We start from the raw sequence: 19,369 nt of genomic DNA, 5'->3' as shown, positions 1-19,369 counted from the left end.
CAACCTGGTTCGTATTCGTCAGGGGGATGAATGGAAGACGGCATTCAACACCCGGGACGGCCACTATGAATACCTGGTAATGCCCTTTGGTCTCTGTAACGCTCCTGCCGTCTTTCAAGAGTTGGTCAATGACATCTTCCGGGACCTTCTCTACTCCTGCGTAGTGGTGTACCTGGACGACATCTTGGTCTTCTCTCCGGATCTCCAGACTCACCGGAGGGACGTTCGTCAGGTCCTGCTCAGGCTAAGGCAGAACCATCTCTACGCTAAATTTGAGAAGTGCCTCTTTGAGCAGACCTCGCTTCCGTTTCTGGGCTACATTATCTCTCAGACCGGCCTACAAATGGATCCTGAGAAACTGTCTGCCATCGAGAAATGGCCCCGACCGGAGGGGTTGAAGGCCATTCAGCGATTCCTGGGCTTCGCCAACTACTACCGCCTCTTCATACCACACTTCTCTTCCCGGACGGCCCCAATTTCTGCGCTCACCCGTAAAGGTACTAATCCCAAAGAGTGGCCACCCGAAGCAGAGGAGGCCTTTCTTTCCCTTAAACAGGCCTTCTCTTCCGCCCCGGTGCTGCATCGCCCAGATGGCAACAAACAGTTCTTCCTGGAAGTTGACGCCTCCTCCTCTGGAGCCGGAGCGGTACTTACTCAAAAATCATCTTCCGGGAGGATGGTAACTTGTGGCTTCTTCTCTAAACTCTTCTCCTCCTCTGAGCGCAACTATTCCATAGGAGACCGAGAGTTATTGGCCATCAAACTGGCATTGGAGGAGTGGCGTTACCTGCTCGAGGGGGCTCTTCACCCGGTAATAATTTACACTGACCACAAGAACTTGGCTTACCTCCAGCATGCCCAGACACTTAACCCGCGCCAAGCCCGGTGGTCCTTGTTTTTTGCTCGTTTTGATTTTGTCCTTCATTTTCGCCCGGCTGACAAAAACGTCAAGGCGGACGCCTTGTCTCGGTCCTTTCTGGTGTCTGATCTCGAGGAGGATCCGAAACATATCATCGATCCCGCCAGAGTAATGCAGGTGGCTCCCGTGAGTCTAAATCGTCTTCCTCCTGGTAAGACGTTCGTACCAGTACCTGATCGGGAGAAGATCCTACACTGGGGTCATTCTTCTAAACTAGCTGGCCACGCCGGTCAGAAAAAGACCCTCCAGCTTATTACCCGGCACTACTGGTGGCCTAACCTGCACAAGGATGTAATAGACTTTGTTTCTGCCTGTGTGTCCTGCGCCCGCAACAAAGTTCCGAGACACCTGCCGGCCGGCCGCCTCCTACCTCTGCCAGTACCTGCTGCCCCCTGGCAGCATATAGCGATGGACTTCATTACTGATCTACCCGTCTCTGCCGGTTGTACGGTCATTTGGGTGGTCGCTGACCGCTTCTCCAAGATGGCTCACTTCATTCCACTGCCAGGTCTTCCGTCTGCACCCGAGCTGGCTAAAGACTTTATCCGCCACATCTTCCGTCTTCATGGCCTGCCCCGTCACATCGTGTCGGATCGTGGGGTACAGTTCACTTCCCGTTTCTGGAGAGCCACTTGTAAATTGCTGGACGTCACCCTGGACTTCTCCTCCGCTTACCACCCACAGTCTAATGGTCAAGTGGAGCGGATCAATCAGAACCTGACCAGTTACCTTCGGCACTTCGTTAATGCCCACCATTCTGACTGGGTGGATCTCCTGCCATGGGCCGAATTCTCGTACAACAATCACGAGAGCGAGTCTTCCTCCAAATCCCCGTTTTTTGTAGTCTACGGTCAGCATCCTCGGATCCCGTTTCCCGTCTCCACCTCGGCGGACAATCCGGCTGCGGAATCTCTTGTTAACAAATTTTCCTCCATATGGGAGAGTACCCGGTCCGCACTCCTTCTGTCATCCGAGCGTATGAAAAGACACGCTGACAAAAAACGTCTGGACCCTCCTCAATTCCGCCCTGGGGATAAAGTCTGGCTCTCGTCCAAATATGTCCGGCTCAAGATCCCTTCCTATAAGTTAGGGCCTCGGTTCATCGGCCCACTGGAGGTCATCAGTCAGATCAACCCGGTGGCCTATAAATTGAAACTCCCGGCCAACTTACGGATCCCTAACTCCTTCCATGTGTCTCTCCTCAAACCTGTGGTGCTTAACTCTTTTTCCAAGTCTACAGGTACGCCTCCTGCTCCGGTTTCTGCTGAGGACGAGTTTGAGGTAGAGAACATTCTTGCCACCAAAAGGGTAAGAGGAAAGACCTTTTTTCTGGTAGATTGGAAGGGGTTTGGTCCTGAGGAGAGAACGTGGGAGCCCCGGGAGAACATCCATGCCCCTCTCATCCTAGCTAAATTTCTGTCTGGCCTAAAAAAGGGGGGGCCTAAAGGGGGGGGTACTGTAGCGCTGGCGTCCCTGCCCTCTGCTAGGCAGGGACGCTGCTCCCCTCACCGCTCTGCTCCGTGCCCGGCGTCCTCTCCCCGCTCTGCTGTCAGCGCGCGCTCCTTCCCGGTGTCCTCCTCCCGCTCTGCTCTCAGCGCGCGCTCCTTCCCGGCCCCTGTGCTTAGGGCGCGCGCGCGCGCGCTCCCCTCCTCTTAAAGGGGCCGCGCGCGCCGTCCTAAGGAGTCCCCGGCCAATGGCCGGAGGACTTCATCATATATAAGGCACCTCCTCCAAAATGGAGGTGCCCGAGCAATGTTGTTTGCACCTGTGTCTCACCTGTGCTTCAGCCCTCAGGTCCCGTTACCAGTTACCTGCCAGTTTCCTGCCAGTTTCCTGCTAGTTACCTGCCTGATTCCTGCCTGAATACTTGTTACCTGTCTGCCAGCCTGAGGTCCGACGGTCTGCCTTACTACTCCTGTCAGTCTGTCTAAAGGACCAGCCTGCCCGCTCACCTGGGAGCGCATATCAGCTACCTGCCTGCTTGCCTGAGGTCCGACGGTCTGCCTTACTACTCCGGTCAGTCTGTCTATGGACCAGCTTGCCCGCTCACCTGGGAGCGCTTCTCCGTTATCTGCCTGCTTACCAGCCCGGAGGCTCCGTTGTCACGTGCTGTGACCACCAGCTATCTCAGAGACTCTTGCCCGCTCACCTGGGAGCGCATCTCCGTTACCTGCCTGCTTGCCAGCCCGGAGGCCCCGTTGTCACGTGTGGTGACCACCAGCTATTCCAGAGACTCTTGCCCGCTCACCTGGGAGCGCTTCTCCGTTACCTACCTGCCTGCCAGCCCGGAGGTTCCGCCGTCACGTGCCGTGACCACCTGCTATTCCAGAGACTCTCGCTTGCTCACCTGGGAGCACACATCTACCATCTGCCTGCTAGCCTACCCGGAGGCTCTGCCATCACAGGTCGTACCTACCCCTTACCCAGAGACTGCCCTGATCACTTGCCGTAACTCCCTGTCCGTTCACCCAGAGACTGCCACCCGCTCCCTTACAAGGGCCGCCCCCTTGTATAGTAGCTCAGAGGTTCCGCCTCCCGGACCCGTTACAGTTGGTATTATCCAGTCACAGTATGTTGGTATTATCCAGTCACAGTATGTTGGTATTATCCAGTCACAGTATGTTGGTATTATCCAGTTACACTATGGTAGTTTTTCCCTGTCACAGTATGTTGGTATTATCCAGTCACAGTATGGTAGTTTTTCCCTGTCACAGTATATTGGTTTTATCCAGTCACAGTATGGTAGTTTTTCCCTGTCACAGTATGTTGGTATTATCCAGTCACACAATGGTAGTTTTTTTCCTGTCACAGTATGTTGGTATTATCCAGTCACAGTACGGTGGTATTATCCAGTTACACTATGGTAGTTTTTCCCTGTCACAGTATGTTGGTATTATCCAGTCACACAATGGTAGTTTTTTCCTGTCACATTACGGTGGTATTATCCAGTCACAGTATGGTAGTATTTCACTGTGACAGTATGTTGGTATTATCGGGGCACAGTATGGTGGTATTATCCGGTTACACTATGGTAGTTTTTCCCTGTCACAGTATGTTGATATTATCCAGTCACAGTATGGTGGTATTATCCAGTCACAGTACGGTGGTATTATCCAGTTACAGTATGGTAGTATTTCCCTGTCACAGTATGTTGGTATTATCAGGGCACAGTATGGTGGTATTATCCAGTTACACTATGGTAGTTTTTCCCTGTCACAGTATGTTGGTATTATCCAGTCACAGTATGGTGGTATTATCCAGTCACAGTACGGTGGTATTATCCAGTTACAGTATGGTAGTATTTCCCTGTCACAGTATGTTGGTATTATCGGGGCACAGTATGGTGGTATTATCCAGTTACACTATGGTAGTTTTTCCCTGTCACAGTATGTTGGTATTATCTAGTCACACAATGGTAGTTTTTTCCTGTCACAGTACGGTGGTATTATCCAGTCACAGTATGGTAGTATTTCCATGTGACAGTATGTTGGTATTATCGGGGAACAGTATGATGGTATTATCCAGTTACACTATGGTAGTTTTTCCCTGTCACGGTATGGTGGTATTATCCAGTCACAGTATGGTGGTATTATCCAGTTACACTATGGTAGTTTTTCCCTGTCACGGTATGTTGGTATTATCCAGTTGCCCTATGGTAGTTTTTCCCTGTCACAGTATGTTGGTATTATCCAGTCACAGTATGGTGGTATTATCCAGTCACAGTATGGTGGTATTATCCAGTTACAGTATGGTAGTATTTCCCTGTCACAGTATGTTGGTATTATCGGGGCACAGTATGGTGGTATTATCCAGTTACACTATGGTAGTTTTTCCCTGTCACAGTATGTTGGTATTATCCAGTCACAGTATGTTGGGATTATCCAGTCACAGTATGTTGGTATTATCCAGTCACAGTATGTTGGTATTATCCAGTTACACTATGGTAGTTTTTCCCTTTCACAGTATGTTGGTATTATCCAGTCACAGTATGTTGGTATTATCCAGTTACACTATGGTAGTTTTTCCATGTCACAGTATGTTGGTATTATCCAGTCACAGTATGGTAGTTTTTCCCTGTCACAGTATATTGGTTTTATCCAGTCACAGTATGGTAGTTTTTCCCTGTCACAGTATGTTGGTATTATCCAGTCACACAATGGTAGTTTTTTTCCTGTCACAGTATGTTGGTATTATCCAGTCACAGTACGGTGGTATTATCCAGTTACACTATGGTAGTTTTTCCCTGTCACAGTATGTTGCTATTATCCAGTCACACAATGGTAGTTTTTTCCTGTCACAGTACGGTGGTATTATCCAGTCACAGTATGGTAGTATTTCCCTGTGACAGTATGTTGGTATTATCGGAGCACAGCATGGTGGTATTATCCGGTTACACTATGGTAGTTTTTCCCTGTCACAGTATGTTGGTATTATCCAGTCACAGTATGGTGGTATTATCCAGTCACAGTACGGTGGTATTATCCAGTTACAGTATGGTAGTATTTCCCTGTCACAGTATGTTGGTATTATCCAGTCACAGTATGTTGGTATTATCCAGTTACTCTATGGTAGTTTTTCCCTGTCACAGTATGTTGGTATTATCCAGTCACAGTATAGTAGTTTTTCCCTGTCACAGTATGTTGCTATTATCCAGTCACAGTATGGTGGTATTATCCAGTCACAGTATGGTGGTATTATCCAGTTACACTATGGTAGATTTTTCCTGTCACAGTATGTTGGTATTATCCAGTCACAGTATGGTGGTATTATCCAGTCACAGTATGGTGGTATTATCCAGTTACAGTATGGTAGTATTTCCCTGTCACAGTATGTTGGTATTATCGGGGCACAGTATGGTGGTGTTATCCAGTTACACTATGGTAGTTTTTCCCTGTCACAGTATGTTGGTATTATCCAGTCACAGTATGGTGGTATTATCCAGTTATACTATGGTAGTTTTTCCCTGTCACAGTATGTTGGTATTATCCAGTCACAGTATGTTGGTATTATCCAGTTACACTATGGTAGCTTTTCCCTGTCACAGTATGTTGGTATTATCCAGTCACAGTATGGTAGTTTTTCCCTGTCACAGTATATTGGTATTATCCAGTCACAGTATGGTAGTGTTTCCCTGTCACAGTATGTTGGTATTATCCATTCACACAATGGTAGTTTTTTTCCTGTCACAGTATGTTGGTATTATCCAGTCACAGTACGGTGGTATTATCCAGTTACACTATGGTAGTTTTTCCCTGTCACAGTATGTTGGTATTATCTAGTCACACAATGGTAGTTTTTTCCTGTCACAGTACGGTGGTATTATCCAGTCACAATATGGTGGTATTATCCAGTTACACTATGGTAGTTTTTCCCTGTCACAGTATGTTGGTATTATCCAGTTGCCCTATGGTAGTTTTTCCCTGTCATAGTATGTTGGTATTATCCAGTCACAGTATGGTGGTATTATCCAGTCACAGTATGGTGGTATTATCCAGTTACAGTATGGTAGTATTTCCCTGTCACAGTATGTTGGTATTATTGGGGCACAGTATGGTGGTATTATCCAGTTACACTATGGTAGTTTTTCCCTGTCACAGTATGTTGGTATTATCCAGTCACAGTATGTTGGTATTATCCAGTCACAGTATGTTGGTATTATCCAGTCACAGTATGTTGGTATTATCCAGTTACACTATGGTAGTTTTTCCCTGTCACAGTATGTTGGTATTATCCAGTCACAGTATGTTGGTATTATCCAGTTACACTATGGTAGCTTTTCCCTGTCACAGTATGTTGGTATTATCCAGTCACAGTATGGTAGTTTTTCCCTGTCACAGTATATTGGTATTATCCAGTCACAGTATGGTAGTTTTTCCCTGTCACAGTATGTTGGTATTATCCAGTCACACAATGGTAGTTTTTTTCCTGTCACAGTATGTTGGTATTATCCAGTCACAGTACGGTGGTATTATCCAGTTACACTATGGTAGTTTTTCCCTGTCACAGTATGTTGGTATTATCTAGTCACACAATGGTAGTTTTTTCCTGTCACAGTACGGTGGTATTATCCAGTCACAGTATGGTAGTATTTCCATGTGACAGTATGTTGGTATTATCGGGGAACAGTATGATGGTACTATCCAGTTACACTATAGTAGTTTTTCTCTGTCACGGTATGGTGGTATTATCCAGTCACAGTATGGTGGTATTATCCAGTTACACTATGGTAGTTTTTCCCTGTCACAGTATGTTGGTATTATCCAGTTGCCCTATGGTAGTTTTTCCCTGTCACAGTATGTTGGTATTATCCAGTCACAGTATGGTGGTATTATCCAGTTACAGTATGGTAGTATTTCCCTGTCACAGTATGTTGGTATTATCGGGGCACAGTATCTTGGTATTATCCAGTTACACTATGGTAGTTTTTCCCTGTCACAGTATGTTGGTATTATCCAGTCACACAATGGTAGTTTTTTCCTGTCACAGTACGGTGGTATTATCCAGTCACAGTATGGTAGTATTTCCCTGTGACAGTATGTTGGTATTATTGGGGCACAGTATGGTGGTATTATCCGGTTACACTATGGTAGTTTTTCCCTGTCACAGTATGTTGGTATTATCCAGTCACAGTATGGTGGTATTATCCAGTCACAGTACGGTGGTATTATCCAGTTACAGTATGGTAGTATTTCCCTGTCACAGTATGTTGGTATTATCGGGGCACAGTATGGTGGTATTATCCAGTTACAGTATGGTGGTATTATCCAGCTACACTATGGTTGTTTTTCCCTGTCACAGTATGTTGGTATTATCCAGTCACAGTATGTTGGTATTATCCAGTTACACTATGGTAGTTTTTCCCTGTCACAGTATCTTGGTATTATCCAGTCACAGTATGGTAGTTTTTCCCTGTCACAGTATATTGGTATTATCCAGTCACAGTATGGTAGTTTTTCTCTGTCACAGTATGTTGGTATTATCTAGTCACACAATAGTATTTTTTTCCTGTCACAGTACGGTGGTATTATCCAGTCACAGTATGGTAGTATTTCCCTGTCACAGTATGTTGGTATTATCGGGGCACAGTATGGTGGTATTATCCAGTTACACTATGGTAGTTTTTCCCTGTCACAGTATGTTGGTATTATCCAGTCACAGTATGTTGGTATTATCCAGTTACACTATGGTAGTTTTTCCCTGTCACAGTATGTTGGTATTATCCAGTCACAGTATAGTAGTTTTTCCCTGTCACAGTATGTTGGTATTATCCAGTCACAGTATGGTGGTATTATCCAGTCACAGTATGGTGGTATTATCCAGTTACACTATGGTAGTTTTTCCCTGTCACAGTATGTTGGTATTATCCAGTCACAGTATGTTGGTATTATCCAGTTACACTATGGTAGTTTTTCCCTGTCACAGTATGTTGGTATTATCCAGTCACAGTATAGTAGTTTTTCCCTGTCACAGTATGTTGGTATTATCCAGTCACAGTATGGTGGTATTATCCAGTCACAGTATGGTGGTATTATCCAGTTACACTATGGTAGTTTTTCCCTGTCACAGTATGTTGGTATTATCCAGTCACAGTATGTTGGTATTATCCAGTTACACTATGGTAGTTTTTCCCTGTCACAGTATGTTGGTATTATCCAGTCACAGTATGTTGGTATTATCCAGTTACACTATGGTAGTTTTTCCCTGTCACAGTATGTTGGTATTATCCAGTCACAGTATGGTAGTTTTTCCCTGTCACAGTATATTGGTTTTATCCAGTCACAGTATGGTAGTTTTTCCCTGTCACAGTATGTTGGTATTATCCAGTCACACAATGGTAGTTTTTTTCCTGTCACAGTATGTTGGTATTATCCAGTCACAGTACGGTGGTATTATCCAGTTACACTATGGTAGCTTTTCCCTGTCACAGTATGTTGGTATTATCCAGTCACAGTATGGTAGTTTTTCCCTGTCACAGTATATTGGTATTATCCAGTCACAGTATGGTAGTTTTTCCCTGTCACAGTATGTTGGTATTATCCAGTCACACAATGGTAGTTTTTTTCCTGTCACAGTATGTTGGTATTATCCAGTCACAGTACGGTGGTATTATCCAGTTACAGTATGGTAGTATTTCCCTGTCACAGTATGTTGGTATTATCAGGGCACAGTATGGTGGTATTATCCAGTTACACTATGGTAGTTTTTCCCTGTCACAGTATGTTGGTATTATCCAGTCACAGTATGGTGGTATTATCCAGTCACAGTACGGTGGTATTATCCAGTTCCAGTATGGTAGTATTTCCCTGTCACAGTATGTTGGTATTATCGGGGCACAGTATGGTGGTATTATCCAGTTACACTATGGTAGTTTTTCCCTGTCACAGTATGTGGGTATTATCTAGTCACACAATGGTAGTTTTTTCCTGTCACAGTACGGTGGTATTATCCAGTCACAGTATGGTAGTATTTCCATGTGACAGTATGTTGGTATTATCGGGGAACAGTATGATGGTATTATCCAGTTACACTATGGTAGTTTTTCCCTGTCACGGTATGGTGGTATTATCCAGTCACAGTATGGTGGTATTATCCAGTTACACTATGGTAGTTTTTCCCTGTCACGGTATGTTGGTATTATCCAGTTGCCCTATGGTAGTTTTTCCCTGTCACAGTATGTTGGTATTATCCAGTCACAGTATGGTGGTATTATCCAGTCACAGTATGGTGGTATTATCCAGTTACAGTATGGTAGTATTTCCCTGTCACAGTATGTTGGTATTATCGGGGCACAGTATGGTGGTATTATCCAGTTACACTATGGTAGTTTTTCCCTGTCACAGTATGTTGGTATTATCCAGTCACAGTATGTTGGGATTATCCAGTCACAGTATGTTGGTATTATCCAGTCACAGTATGTTGGTATTATCCAGTTACACTATGGTAGTTTTTCCCTTTCACAGTATGTTGGTATTATCCAGTCACAGTATGTTGGTATTATCCAGTTACACTATGGTAGTTTTTCCATGTCACAGTATGTTGGTATTATCCAGTCACAGTATGGTAGTTTTTCCCTGTCACAGTATATTGGTTTTATCCAGTCACAGTATGGTAGTTTTTCCCTGTCACAGTATGTTGGTATTATCCAGTCACACAATGGTAGTTTTTTTCCTGTCACAGTATGTTGGTATTATCCAGTCACAGTACGGTGGTATTATCCAGTTACACTATGGTAGTTTTTCCCTGTCACAGTATGTTGCTATTATCCAGTCACACAATGGTAGTTTTTTCCTGTCACAGTACGGTGGTATTATCCAGTCACAGTATGGTAGTATTTCCCTGTGACAGTATGTTGGTATTATCGGAGCACAGCATGGTGGTATTATCCGGTTACACTATGGTAGTTTTTCCCTGTCACAGTATGTTGGTATTATCCAGTCACAGTATGGTGGTATTATCCAGTCACAGTACGGTAGTATTATCCAGTTACAGTATGGTAGTATTTCCCTGTCACAGTATGTTGGTATTATCGGGCACAGTATGGTGGTATTATCCAGTTACACTATGGTAGTTTTTCCCTGTCACAGTATGTTGGTATTATCCAGTCACAGTATGTTGGTATTATCCAGTTACACTATGGTAGTTTTTCCCTGTCACAGTATGTTGGTATTATCCAGTCACAGTATAGTAGTTTTTCCCTGTCACAGTATGTTGCTATTATCCAGTCACAGTATGGTGGTATTATCCAGTCACAGTATGGTGGTATTATCCAGTTACACTATGGTAGATTTTTCCTGTCACAGTATGTTGGTATTATCCAGTCACAGTATGGTGGTATTATCCAGTCACAGTATGGTGGTATTATCCAGTTACAGTATGGTAGTATTTCCCTGTCACAGTATGTTGGTATTATCGGGGCACAGTATGGTGGTGTTATCCAGTTACACTATGGTAGTTTTTCCCTGTCACAGTATGTTGGTATTATCCAGTCACAGTATGGTGGTATTATCCAGTTATACTATGGTAGTTTTTCCCTGTCACAGTATGTTGGTATTATCCAGTCACAGTATGTTGGTATTATCCAGTTACACTATGGTAGCTTTTCCCTGTCACAGTATGTTGGTATTATCCAGTCACAGTATGGTAGTTTTTCCCTGTCACAGTATATTGGTATTATCCAGTCAGAGTATGGTAGTGTTTCCCTGTCACAGTATGTTGGTATTATCCAGTCACACAATGGTAGTTTTTTTCCTGTCACAGTATGTTGGTATTATCCAGTCACAGTACGGTGGTATTATCCAGTTACACTATGGTAGTTTTTCCCTGTCACAGTATGTTGGTATTATCTAGTCACACAATGGTAGTTTTTTCCTGTCACAGTACGGTGGTATTATCCAGTCACAGTATGGTAGTATTTCCATGTGACAGTATGTTGGTATTATCGGGGAACAGTATGATGGTATTATCCAGTTACACTATGGTAGTTTTTCCCTGTCACGGTATGGTGGTATTATCCAGTCACAGTATGGTGGTATTATCCAGTTACACTATGGTAGTTTTTCCCTGTCACAGTATGTTGGTATTATCCAGTTGCCCTATGGTAGTTTTTCCCTGTCATAGTATGTTGGTATTATCCAGTCACAGTATGGTGGTATTATCCAGTCACAGTATGGTGGTATTATCCAGTTACAGTATGGTAGTATTTCCCTGTCACAGTATGTTGGTATTATTGGGGCACAGTATGGTGGTATTATCCAGTTACACTATGGTAGTTTTTCCCTGTCACAGTATGTTGGTATTATCCAGTCACAGTATGTTGGTATTATCCAGTCACAGTATGTTGGTATTATCCAGTCACAGTATGTTGGTATTATCCAGTTACACTATGGTAGTTTTTCCCTGTCACAGTATGTTGGTATTATCCAGTCACAGTATGTTGGTATTATCCAGTTACACTATGGTAGCTTTTCCCTGTCACAGTATGTTGGTATTATCCAGTCACAGTATGGTAGTTTTTCCCTGTCACAGTATATTGGTATTATCCAGTCACAGTATGGTAGTTTTTCCCTGTCACAGTATGTTGGTATTATCCAGTCACACAATGGTAGTTTTTTTCCTGTCACAGTATGTTGGTATTATCCAGTCACAGTACGGTGGTATTATCCAGTTACACTATGGTAGTTTTTCCCTGTCACAGTATGTTGGTATTATCTAGTCACACAATGGTAGTTTTTTCCTGTCACAGTACGGTGGTATTATCCAGTCACAGTATGGTAGTATTTCCATGTGACAGTATGTTGGTATTATCGGGGAACAGTATGATGGTACTATCCAGTTACACTATGGTAGTTTTTCCCTGTCACGGTATGGTGGTATTATCCAGTCACAGTATGGTGGTATTATCCAGTTACACTATGGTAGTTTTTCCCTGTCACAGTATGTTGGTATTATCCAGTTGCCCTATGGTAGTTTTTCCCTGTCACAGTATGTTGGTATTATCCAGTCACAGTATGGTGGTATTATCCAGTTACAGTATGGTAGTATTTCCCTGTCACAGTATGTTGGTATTATCGGGGCATAGTATGTTGGTATTATCCAGTTACACTATGGTAGTTTTTCCCTGTCACAGTATGTTGGTATTATCCAGTCACACAATGGTAGTTTTTTCCTGTCACAGTACGGTGGTATTATCCAGTCACAGTATGGTAGTATTTCCCTGTGACAGTATGTTGGTATTATTGGGGCACAGTATGGTGGTATTATCCGGTTACACTATGGTAGTTTTTCCCTGTCACAGTATGTTGGTATTATCCAGTCACAGTATGGTGGTATTATCCAGTCACAGTACGGTGGTATTATCCAGTTACAGTATGGTAGTATTTCCCTGTCACAGTATGTTGGTATTATCGGGGCACAGTATGGTGGTATTATCCAGTTACACTATGGTAGTTTTTCCCTGTCACAGTATGTTGGTATTATCCAGTCACAGTATGGTGGTATTATCCAGTTACACTATGGTAGTTTTTCCCTGTCACAGTATGTTGGTATTATCCAGTCACATTATAGTAGTTTTTCCCTGTCACAGTATGTTGGTATTATCCAGTCACAGTATGGTGGTATTATCCAGTCACAGTATGGTGGTATTATCCAGCTACACTATGGTAGTTTTTCCCTGTCACAGTATGTTGGTATTATCCAGTCACAGTATGTTGGTATTATCCAGTTACACTATGGTAGTTTTTCCCTGTCACAGTATCTTGGTATTATCCAGTCACAGTATGGTAGTTTTTCCCTGTCACAGTATATTGGTATTATCCAGTCACAGTATGGTAGTTTTTCTCTGTCACAGTATGTTGGTATTATCTAGTCACACAATAGTAGTTTTTTCCTGTCACAGTACGGTGGTATTATCCAGTCACAGTATGGTAGTATTTCCCTGTCACAGTATGTTGGTATTATCGGGGCACAGTATGGTGGTATTATCCAGTTACACTATGGTAGTTTTTCCCTGTCACAGTATGTTGGTATTATCCAGTCACAGTATGTTGGTATTATCCAGTTACACTATGGTAGTTTTTCCCTGTCACAGTATGTTGGTATTATCCAGTCACAGTATAGTAGTTTTTCCCTGTCACAGTATGTTGGTATTATCCAGTCACAGTATGGTGGTATTATCCAGTCACAGTATGGTGGTATTATCCAGTTACACTATGGTAGTTTTTCCCTGTCACAGTATGTTGGTATTATCCAGTCACAGTATGTTGGTATTATCCAGTTACACTATGGTAGTTTTTCCCTGTCACAGTATGTTGGTATTATCCAGTCACAGTATAGTAGTTTTTCCCTGTCACAGTATGTTGGTATTATCCAGTCACAGTATGGTGGTATTATCCAGTCACAGTATGGTGGTATTATCCAGTTACACTATGGTAGTTTTTCCCTGTCACAGTATGTTGGTATTATCCAGTCACAGTATGTTGGTATTATCCAGTTACACTATGGTAGTTTTTCCCTGTCACAGTATGTTGGTATTATCCAGTCACAGTATGTTGGTATTATCCAGTTACACTATGGTAGTTTTTCCCTGTCACAGTATGTTGGTATTATCCAGTCACAGTATGGTAGTTTTTCCCTGTCACAGTATATTGGTTTTATCCAGTCACAGTATGGTAGTTTTTCCCTGTCACAGTATGTTGGTATTATCCAGTCACACAATGGTAGTTTTTTTCCTGTCACAGTATGTTGGTATTATCCAGTCACAGTACGGTGGTATTATCCAGTTACACTATGGTAGTTTTTCCCTGTCACAGTATGTTGGTATTATCTAGTCACACAATGGTAGTTTTTTCCTGTCACAGTACGGTGGTATTATCCAGTCACAGTATGGTAGTATTTCCATGTGACAGTATGTTGGTATTATCGGGGAACAGTATGATGGTACTATCCAGTTACACTATGGTAGTTTTTCCCTGTCACGGTATGGTGGTATTATCCAGTCACAGTATGGTGGTATTATCCAGTTACACTATGGTAGTTTTTCCCTGTCACAGTATGTTGGTATTATCCAGTTGCCCTATGGTAGTTTTTCCCTGTCACAGTATGTTGGTATTATCCAGTCACAGTATGGTGGTATTATCCAGTTACAGTATGGTAGTATTTCCCTGTCACAGTATGTTGGTATTATCGGGGCACAGTATGTTGGTATTATCCAGTTACACTATGGTAGTTCTTCCCTGTCACAGTATCTTGGTATTATCCAGTCACAGTATGGTAGTTTTTCCCTGTCACAGTATATTGGTATTATCCAGTCACAGTATGGTAGTTTTTCTCTGTCACAGTATGTTGGTATTATCTAGTCACACAATAGTATTTTTTTCCTGTCACAGTACGGTGGTATTATCCAGTCACAGTATGGTAGTATTTCCCTGTGACAGTATGTTGGTATTATTGGGGCACAGTATGGTGGTATTATCCGGTTACACTATGGTAGTTTTTCCCTGTCACAGTATGTTGGTATTATCCAGTCACAGTATGGTGGTATTATCCAGTCACAGTACGGTGGTATTATCCAGTTACAGTATGGTAGTATTTCCCTGTCACAGTATGTTGGTATTATCGGGGCACAGTATGGTGGTATTATCCAGTTACACTATGGTAGTTTTTCCCTGTCACAGTATGTTGGTATTATCCAGTCACAGTATGGTGGTATTATCCAGTTACACTATGGTAGTTTTTCCCTGTCACAGTATGTTGGTATTATCCAGTCACAGTATAGTAGTTTTTCCCTGTCACAGTATGTTGGTATTATCCAGTCACAGTATGGTGGTATTATCCAGTCACAGTATGGTGGTATTATCCAGCTACTCTATGGTAGTTTTTCCCTGTCACAGTATGTTGGTATTATCCAGTCACAGTATGTTGGTATTATCCAGTTACACTATGGTAGTTTTTCCCTGTCACAGTATCTTGGTATTATCCAGTCACAGTATGGTAGTTTTTCCCTGTCACAGTATATTGGTATTATCCAGTCACAGTATGGTAGTTTTTCTCTGTCACAGTATGTTGGTATTATCTAGTCACACAATAGTAGTTTTTTCCTGTCACAGTACGGTGGTATTATCCAGTCACAGTATGGTAGTATTTCCCTGTCACAGTATGTTGGTATTATCGGGGCACAGTATGGTGGTATTATCCAGTTACACTATGGTAGTTTTTCCCTGTCACAGTATGTTGGTATTATCCAGTCACAGTATGTTGGTATTATCCAGTTACCCTATGGTAGTTTTTCCCTGTCACAGTATGTTGGTATTATCCAGTCACAGTATAGTAGTTTTTCCCTGTCACAGTATGTTGGTATTATCCAGTCACAGTATGGTGGTATTATCCAGTCACAGTATGGTGGTATTATCCAGTTACACTATGGTAGTTTTTCCCTGTCACAGTATGTTGGTATTATCCAGTCACAGTATGTTGGTATTATCCAGTTACACTATGGTAGTTTTTCCCTGTCACAGTATGTTGGTATTATCCAGTCACAGTATAGTAGTTTTTCCCTGTCACAGTATGTTGGTATTATCCAGTCACAGTATGGTGGTATTATCCAGTCACAGTATGGTGGTATTATCCAGTTACACTATGGTAGTTTTTCCCTGTCACAGTATGTTGGTATTATCCAGTCACAGTATGTTGGTATTATCCAGTTACACTATGGTAGTTTTTCCCTGTCACAGTATGTTGGTATTATCCAGTCACAGTATGGTAGTTTTTCCCTGTCACAGTATATTGGTTTTATCCAGTCACAGTATGGTAGTTTTTCCCTGTCACAGTATGTTGGTATTATCCAGTCACACAATGGTAGTTTTTTTCCTGTCACAGTATGTTGGTATTATCCAGTCACAGTACGGTGGTATTATCCAGTTACACTATGGTAGTTTTTCCCTGTCACAGTATGTTGGTATTATCCAGTCACACAATGGTAGTTTTTTCCTGTCACAGTACGGTGGTATTATCCAGTTACACTATGGTAGCTTTTCCCTGTCACAGTATGTTGGTATTATCCAGTCACAGTATGGTGGTATTATCCAGTCACAGTAAGGTGGTATTATCCAGTTACAGTATGGTAGTATTTCCCTGTCACAGTATGTTGGTATTATCGGGGCACAGTATGGTGGTATTATCCAGTTACACTATGGTAGTTTTTCCCTGTCACAGTATGTTGGTATTATCCAGTCACAGTATGGTGGTATTATCCAGTTACACTATGGTAGTTTTTCCCTGTCACAGTATGTTGGTATTATCCAGTCACAGTATAGTAGTTTTTCCCTGTCACAGTATGTTGGTATTATCCAGTCACAGTATAGTAGTTTTTCCCTGTCACAGTATGTTGGTATTATCCAGTCACAGTATGGTGGTATTATCCAGTCACAGTATGGTGGTATTATCCAGTTACACTATGGTAGTTTTTCCCTGTCACAGTATGTTGGTATTATCCAGTTACACTATGGTAGTTTTTCCCTGTCACAGTATGTTGGTATTATCCAGTCACAGTATAGTAGTTTTTCCCTGTCACAGTATGTTATTATCCAGTCACAGTATGGTGGTATTATCCAGCTACATTATGGTAGTTTTTCCCTGTCACAGTATGTTGGTATTATCCAGTCACAGTATGGTGGTATTATCCAGTTATACTATGGTAGTTTTTCCCTGTCACAGTATGTTGGTATTATCCAGTCACAGTATGTTGGTATTATCCAGTTACACTATGGTAGCTTTTCCCTGTCACAGTATGTTGGTATTATCCAGTCACAGTATGGTAGTTTTTCCCTGTCACAGTATATTGGTATTATCCAGTCACAGTATGGTAGTTTTTCCCTGTCACAGTATGTTGGTATTATCCAGTCACACAATGGTAGTTTTTTTCCTGTCACAGTATGTTGGTATTATCCAGTCACAGTACGGTGGTATTATCCAGTTACACTATGGTAGTTTTTCCCTGTCACAGTATGTTGGTATTATCTAGTCACACAATGGTAGTTTTTTCCTGTCACAGTACGGTGGTATTATCCAGTCACAGTATGGTAGTATTTCCATGTGACAGTATGTTGGTATTATCGGGGAACAGTATGATGGTACTATCCAGTTACACTATGGTAGTTTTTCCCTGTCACGGTATGGTGGTATTATCCAGTCACAGTATGGTGGTATTATCCAGTTACACTATGGTAGTTTTTCCCTGTCACAGTATGTTGGTATTATCCAGTTGCCCTATGGTAGTTTTTCCCTGTCACAGTATGTTGGTATTATCCAGTCACAGTATGGTGGTATTATCCAGTTACAGTATGGTAGTATTTCCCTGTCACAGTATGTTGGTATTATCGGGGCACAGTATGTTGGTATTATCCAGTTACACTATGGTAGTTTTTCCCTGTCACAGTATGTTGGTATTATTCAGTCACACAATGGTAGTTTTTTCCTGTCACAGTACGGTGGTATTATCCAGTCACAGTATGGTAGTATTTCCCTGTGACAGTATGTTGGTATTATTGGGGCACAGTATGGTGGTATTATCCGGTTACACTATGGTAGTTTTTCCCTGTCACAGTATGTTGGTATTATCCAGTCACAGTATGGTGGTATTATCCAGTCACAGTACGGTGGTATTATCCAGTTACAGTATGGTAGTATTTCCCTGTCACAGTATGTTGGTATTATCGGGGCACAGTATGGTGGTATTATCCAGTTACACTATGGTAGTTTTTCCCTGTCACAGTATGTTGGTATTATCCAGTCACAGTATGGTGGTATTATCCAGTTACACTATGGTAGTTTTTCCCTGTCACAGTATGTTGGTATTATCCAGTCACAGTATAGTAGTTTTTCCCTGTCACAGTATGTTGGTATTATCCAGTCACAGTATGGTGGTATTATCCAGTCACAGTATGGTGGTATTATCCAGCTACACTATGGTAGTTTTTCCCTGTCACAGTATGTTGGTATTATCCAGTCACAGTATGTTGGTATTATCCAGTTACACTATGGTAGTTTTTCCCTGTCACAGTATCTTGGTATTATCCAGTCACAGTATGGTAGTTTTTCCCTGTCACAGTATATTGGTATTATCCAGTCACAGTATGGTAGTTTTTCTCTGTCACAGTATGTTGGTATTATCTAGTCACACAATAGTAGTTTTTTCCTGTCACAGTACGGTGGTATTATCCAGTCACAGTATGGTAGTATTTCCCTGTCACAGTATGTTGGTATTATCGGGGCACAGTATGGTGGTATTATCCAGTTACACTATGGTAGTTTTTCCCTGTCACAGTATGTTGGTATTATCCAGTCACAGTATGTTGGTATTATCCAGTTACACTATGGTAGTTTTTCCCTGTCACAGTATGTTGGTATTATCCAGTCACAGTATAGTAGTTTTTCCCTGTCACAGTATGTTGGTATTATCGGGGCACAGTATGGTGGTATTATCCAGTTACACTATGGTAGTTTTTCCCTGTCACAGTATGTTGGTATTATCCAGTCACAGTATGTTGGTATTATCCAGTTACACTATGGTAGTTTTTCCCTGTCACAGTATGTTGGTATTATCCAGTCACAGTATAGTAGTTTTTCCCTGTCACAGTATGTTGGTATTATCCAGTCACAGTATGGTGGTATTATCCAGTCACAGTATGGTGGTATTATCCAGTTACACTATGGTAGTTTTTCCCTGTCACAGTATGTTGGTATTATCCAGTCACAGTATGTTGGTATTATCCAGTTACACTATGGTAGTTTTTCCCTGTCACAGTATGTTGGTATTATCCAGTCACAGTATAGTAGTTTTTCCCTGTCACAGTATGTTGGTATTATCCAGTCACAGTATGGTGGTATTATCCAGTCACAGTATGGTGGTATTATCCAGTTACACTATGGTAGTTTCTCCCTGTCACAGTATGTTGG

The sequence above is a fragment of the Phyllobates terribilis genome, unplaced genomic scaffold (genome assembly GCF_046119375.1).
Source record: "Phyllobates terribilis strain yellow unplaced genomic scaffold, ASM4611937v1 Scaffold_3__8_contigs__length_932513732, whole genome shotgun sequence".
Classification (NCBI taxonomy): Eukaryota; Metazoa; Chordata; class Amphibia; order Anura; family Dendrobatidae; genus Phyllobates; species Phyllobates terribilis.
This window is presented reverse-complemented; position numbering follows the sequence as displayed.